Here is a 6,998-nt window from a genome sequence, read left to right as displayed (position 1 = left end):
GAAGTAGGGGTGTTCAAAACCAATCCGGACCGAACTAAACCGACCAACCGAACCGAAAAAATAAAAAACCGAACAAAACTGAAAACCGAAAAAACCAAAAAAATGTGTTTTGCAGTTTTTTTTTTACGGTTCGGTTCGGTTTTCGGTTCTGATCAGGAAAACCCTAACCGAACCGAACCGAACCGGTTTAGTAAAAAAACCCTAAAAAACCAACACCCCCTCCCCCACAAAGGCCCAAACGAACCTGACCTAACCTAACCCCCTTACCCCAATGCCCACCCCCAAACGAAACCTAGCCAGTAGCCACTCTCTTCTCACACTCCCGCTCTCTGCACTCTCGAGGCCTGCGGCGAACCCACCTAGCGCTGGGGAGACCGTTCCTCTCACCACCTTGCAGCGCCGCCGAACTTTCCCCCCTAGCGCCTCCGAACCTTCCTCTCACTGCTCCCAGGACCTCCTCGCGGACAGAGCACAACGAAGCCCCAACCCCAGCCAGCAGTGAGCAGTCCAGCACCACCCTCGCTCCCAGCAGTAGCACAGCACCACCCACTCACCCAGCACAGCACCACGCCACCACCCAGCCGCGTTTCTGGCCACCCACAACTTAGCACCTCCCACCCAGCCACCGATTCAAGTCAGATATGGAGTCGGAGCCACCGAATCAGGTATGTAATTTGACTAATTTCTGTTTTGAACTACTGAAAGTGCTTCTGTTTGTATTGTTGGTAGCTTGTTATGGTTGGAAAAATAATATAAACTGCTTCTGTTTATTATTAGTTTTTTTTTGGAAGAATAATATAAAATAAAAAGAAACTTTTGAAGTGATTTAGTATGAAATCAGATTTGAAATCAGATAAACTGGTTCTGGATCTTGATAGGAAGATATTGAAATTAGATTTGAAGCAGATTTGAAGAATTAAATTTGGAGCATATTTGAAATCAGAGTATTGTTGCTTATCGCTGGTTGAATTACTTTTGTTGAATAACTTTATTGTTGGTATTGTTGCTGGTTACTGATATTGTTGCTGGTTTTTAATTTATTTGTTGTTGTGTTTTTGCTGTTTTTTATTTTTGCTGATTGTTGCTCTTGTTTTTAATTTATTTGAGTCTGATTGTTGTTGTGTTTTTTCTGGTTTTTATTTTTCTACGGGTCCCCGCATTTGAGTGGTGACTTTGTAAGCACAGAGTTGAGCTGTCATGGCACAATACTTTGTCCTTCCAGTTCCAACTGTACTCCGTAAATGTGATATTACTTATGATTTCCTGTTGTTTCCAGAAATTTGACAAGTATGGAGCTTTTAGGATCGTTGTCTCCTTTTGTTGCCAATATGACACTCTGACTAATATGTAAGTGCTTAACTCTAAATCTCAATTCATTGACTCTGGTATTTACAAGTTCTAATTGGAAAACCATTGCAGGAACATATGCAGGACAATTCATAACTGAAGGGTTTTTGAAGCTAAATATAAAGAAATGGTTAAGGTGATTGATTACTAGAAGTTAGTGCTATTGTTCCAACAATGATAGCTACAATAGTTTTTAATACATCAGAAAGTTCATTGGATACTATGAATAAATGGCTCAATGTGGTTCAGTCAATTCAGATTCCTTTTACACTCATTCCACTTCTTACATTGGTGTTTAAAGAAAAGGTCATGGGAACTTTTAGAATAGGCCCTATTGTAGAGGTAAGCTTTGTTTGCATTCTAACTTTTATAAAATTGATTTTGATGTATAATGATTATGTTTGGTAATTTGTCTAAAAGTAATTTCTTCCTTCAAAAAATAAATGATTCTAAATATATCATGTTATGACTTTGTGAAGTAGTATGGTAGAATTTTTTTTAATTGATTGAAAAACCGAACAAACCGAACCAAACCAAACCGATTTTAATTGGTTTGGTTTGGTTCGGATGGTTTCGATAAAAAAACCGAACCAAACCGAACCGCAGTTTAATTAGACAATCGGATCGGATAACTTTTCATTCAAAAACCGAACCAAACCGCACCGCGAACACCCCTAGCAGGAAGCCAAGAAATGAGCAAACTAACCAAAATCCCTCTGAGGATAGTAAGAGCCCAGAGAGGAATAATTCTGGCACTCAAACACTAGAGAATGGGTGGAAAGCTGGCGTTGAACGCCCAAACCATGCTCAGTCCTAGCGTTCAACGCCAGAAACAAGCAAGGATTTGGCGTTGAACGCCCAAAGGGAGCACAGTTCTGGCGTTCAGACGACAGAAACAAGTAAGGAGTTGGCGTCTAATGCCACTCCAGCTTCCACCCCTGGCATTCAAATGCCAGTGGAGGATCAGACACATACAAGTACTGATAATAACCCATCTAAAAAGGCTTTTCAACCCACATCTGTAGGCAATAAACCTGCAGCAACTAAGGTTGAGAAATACAAAGCCAAAATGCCTTATCCTCAGAAACTCCGCCAAGCGGAACAGGATAAGCAATTTGCCCGCTTTGCAGACTATCTCAGGACTCTTGAAATAAAGATTCCATTTGCAGAGGCACTTGAGCAAATACCCTCTTATGCTAAGTTCATGAAAGAGATCTTAAGTCATAAGAAGGATTAGAGGGAAACTGAAAAAGTTTACCTCACTAAAGAATGCAGTACAGTCATTCTGAAAAGCTTACCTGAGAAGCTCAAAGATCCCGGATGTAACACCCTACCATACAGAGTCTTATGCTTAAGTCATAATTCAGAGATGGCAAGGTATTACGACCTCTAAAATAAAAATTTAGTACGTATAGTAGTATGAATAATTGATTGTAACTAGGAGCCTTTGTAGAAAAAAGGGGTAAACAAAAACCGCAACTCAGAAGCGCAACACTCCGATCGATAATGTAACGAACAAGGATAACCAACGTGTGATTATATATATACAAAGGAGTGTCAAAAATAGGAATATCAAGACTCAAAATCCGGCTGCGAAGATAACCGGTCCGAGCATAGCAATATATACATATGATAAAATAAGGAAACCCCAAGGAAAACCCAAAGGGACACAAAATACATAAAACCTATTCTCCAAAATCTCCCATAAGAGGAGTCATCACAGTTTGTATTATTTAATGGAGATAAAAGTATCTAAGCAAAACATATAAACCAAAACATAGCCCCGAGAACAAAGGATCTTCGCAAATCTAGAAGTCTCCAGCATGCCTCAGCGGGAAACCTCACGTCCTGCATCTGAAAACCACAAAATCCGCATGGGTGAGAACCAGAGGTCCCCAGCATGGTAACAGCTTCCACATATATAATACATAATAATAGAGGAAAGCCGAAGGCAATCCTAGAACTTCCTCCAAAATAATATCAAAGCTTATAAACAAACTAAACTATAAAGGGCATCTGACTAAAGATACTTCAGTCTAACTAATACTTCCCTTTCCAATTCCTTCAAACCTCCCAACCACCAGCAGGAGTATAATATAGCAAACACAGTTATATCAGACAAGAAATATACAATTAGGAACAAGTAAGGCATTTAGACAATTAGCAAGTAATATGCAGTCAAATAGGCAATCTCAAACAATTCATATAGTATGCATATGATGAATGTCTGTCCCTAGTGGCTGATGATATCATCTTGTCGGTTATAGAGCCAACCCGACAAGTCCTGGTCGCTAACCATTGGACTGTCCCTCTGTCACGCATCCCCAACTCGAGTTATACTCGTCATAAACTTAATCATAATCATGATCTATATCCATCACCCTCACTGGTGAATATTTACGGGGGCGAGCTCATCCGGGTCTTTCACAGTGCCCGGCCACAGTTATGACATAGGGTCAACAGAGTATCAAGTCTCAACCTGAAGCACGTGGTGGCTAGCCACTGCTACTACCCAGGGAAACTCGTATCTCAGATAGTGGAAGTGCAAATCACAATTATCAATAATTCAGCATAAACATGCATGAATTCTCATCCATGGATCAACATCCATATCAGCCATCCGGCTCACGGTTCAGTCCAGAACCAGCCAATATTCATATCATACACAGCCATTCCGGCTCACGGTTAAATCCATAACCAGCCCATTGGCATCACGGTTAAATCCATAACCAACCATCTCATTAACAAATACGGCCTTTCGGCCCATGGCATAATGGTGCACGAAATTGTGATCAATACTTTTCACAAATCAAATAATCTCCGGTAATGAATCCAAAAACTTGGTGTTCAATACCATGGCATAAACACAACTTCGCACAACTAACCAGCAAGTGTACTGGGTCGTCCAAGTAATAAACCTTACGCGAGTAAGGGTCGATCCCACAGAGATTGTTGGTATGAAGCAAGCTATGGTCACCTTGTAAATCTCAGTCAGGCAAACTCAAATGGGTATGGTGATAAACGCATAAAACATAAAGATAAAGATAGAGATACTTATGTAATTCATTGGTAGGAACTTCAGATAAGCGTATGAAGATGCCTTCCCTTCCGTCTCTCTGCTTTCCTACTGTCTTCATCCAATCCTTCTTCCTCCTTTCCATGGCAAGCTTAAGCAAGGGTTTCACCGTTGTCAGTGGCTACCTCCCATCCTCTCAGTGGAAATGTTCAACGCACCCTGTCACGGCACGGCTATCCATCTGTCGGTTCTCGATCAGGCCGGAATAGAATCCAGTGATTCTTTTGCGTCTGTCACTAACGCCCCGCCCTCAGGAGTTTGAAGCACGTCACAGTCATTCAATCATTGAATCCTACTCAGAATACCACAGACAAGGTTAGACCTTCCGGATTCTCTTGAATGCCGCCATCATTTCTAGCCTATACCACGAAGACTCTGATCTCACGGAATGGCTGGCTCGGTTGTCAGGCGAGCACTCGGTTGTCAGGCGATCAACCATGCATCGTGTATCAGGAATCCAAGAGATATTCACCCAATCGAAAGTAGAACGGAGGTGGTTGTCAGTCACACGTTCATAGGTGAGAATGATGATGAGTGTCACGGATCATCACATTCATCAAGTTGAAGAACAAGTGATATCTTAGAACAAGAACAAGCGGAATTGAATAGAAGAACAATAGTAATTGCATTAATACTCGAGGTACAGCAGAGCTCCACACCTTTATCTATGGTGTGTAGAAACTCCACCGTTGAAAATACATAAGAACAAGAGTGATCATTGGCTTCGGTCCCAGAGAGGGAACCAGAAGAACCAAGATGAAAATACAATGGTATAATGTCTTACTTATAGAAAACTAGTAGCCTAGGGTGTACAGAGATGAGTAAAAGACATAAAAATCCACTTCCGGGCCCACTTGGTGTGTGCTTGGGCTGAGCAATGAAGCATTTTCGTGTAGAGACTCTTCTTGGAGTTAAACGCCAGCTTTTATGCCAGTTTGGGCGTTTAACTCCCAATTTGGTGCCAGTTCCGGCGTTTAACGCTGGAATTTCTGAAGGTGACTTTGAACGCCGGTTTGGGCCATCAAATCTTGGGCAAAGTATGAACTATCATATATTGCTGGAAAGCCCAGGATGTTTACTTTCCAACGCCGTTGAGAGCGCGCCAATTGGGCTTCTGTAGCTCCAGAAAATCCGCTTCGAGTGCAGGGAGGTCAGAATCCAACAGCATCTGCAGTCCTTTTTGGTCTCTGAATCAGATTTTTGCTCAGGTCCCTCAATTTCAGCCAAAAAATACCTGAAATCACAGAAAAACACACAAACTCATAGTAAAGTCCAGAAAAGTGAATTTTAACTAAAAACTAATAAAAATATACTAAAAACCAACTAGATCATACTAAAAACATACTAAAAACAATGCCAAAAAGCGTACAAATTATCCGCTCATCACAACACCAAACTTAAATTGTTGCTTGTCCTCAAGCAACTGAAAATCAAATGAGATCAAAAGAAGAGAATATGCAATGAATTCCAAAAACATCTATGAAGATCAGTATTAATTAGATGAGCGGGGCTTTTAGCTTTTTGCCTCTGAATAGTTTTGGCATCTCACTCTATCCTTTGAAATTCAGAATGATTGGCTTCTTTAGGAACTCAGAATCCAGATAGTGTTATTGATTCTCCTAGTTAAGTATGATGATTCTTGAACATAGCTACTTATTGAGTCTTGGCCGTGGCCCAAAGCACTCTGTCTTCCAGTATTACCACCGGATACATACATGTCACAGACACATAATTGGGTGAACCTTTTCAGATTGTGACTTAGCTTTGCTAGAGTCCCCAATTAGAGGTGTCCAGGGTTCTTAAGCACACTCTTTTTGCCTTGGATCACAACTTTATTTCTTTCTTTTTCTTTCTTTTTCTTCTTTTTTTTTCGTTTTTTTTTCATTGCTTTTTCTTGCTTCAAGAATCATTTTAATGATTTTTCAGATCCTCAGTAACATGTCTCCTTTTTCATCATTCTTTCAAGAGCCAACATTCATGAACCACAAATTCAAAAGACATATGCACTGTTTAAGCATACATTCAGAAAACAAAAATAATGCCACCACATCAAAATAATTAAACTGTTATAAAATTCAAAATTCATGCAATTCTTCTCTTTTTCAATTAAGAACATATTTTATTTAAGAAAGGTGATGGATTCATAGGACATTCATAACTTTGAGGCATAGACACTAAGACACTAATGATCATAAGACACAAACATAGACAAACATAAGCACTAAAATTCGAAAAACAGGAAAATAAAGAACAAGGAAATTAAGGAACGGGTCCACCTTAGTGATGGCGGCTCTTTCTTCCTCTTGAAAATCCTATGGAGTGCTTGAGCTCCTCAATATCTCTTCCTTGTCTTTGTTGCTCCTCTCTCATGATTCTTTGATCTTCTCTAATTTCATGGAGGATGATGGAGTGTTCTTGATGCTCCACCCTTAGTTGTCCCATGTTGGAACTCAATTCTCCTAGGGAGGTGTTTAGTTGCTCCCAATAGTTTTGTAGAGGGAAGTGCATCCCTTGAGGAATCTCAGGGATCTCATGATGAGTGGGGTCTCTTGTGTGCTCCATCCTCTTCTTAGTG

General features: G+C 40.5%; 1 long non-coding RNA gene across 1 annotated transcript; it reads left to right on the top strand.

The window, feature by feature from the left end:
• Positions 1 to 280: 280 nt before the first annotated feature.
• Positions 281 to 1,604, top strand: LOC112770122 (uncharacterized). Its single transcript, XR_011878466.1, has 2 exons — positions 281 to 1,347; positions 1,420 to 1,604. It is a non-coding gene; the product is annotated as an uncharacterized lncRNA (long non-coding RNA).
• The last annotated feature ends 5,394 nt before the right edge of the window (positions 1,605 to 6,998 follow it).

The sequence above is a fragment of the Arachis hypogaea genome, chromosome 3 (assembly GCF_003086295.3).
Source record: "Arachis hypogaea cultivar Tifrunner chromosome 3, arahy.Tifrunner.gnm2.J5K5, whole genome shotgun sequence".
NCBI lineage: Eukaryota > Viridiplantae > Streptophyta > Magnoliopsida > Fabales > Fabaceae > Arachis > Arachis hypogaea.
Note: the sequence above shows the minus strand (reverse complement) of the source record. Positions and strands in the feature narration are given on the sequence as shown.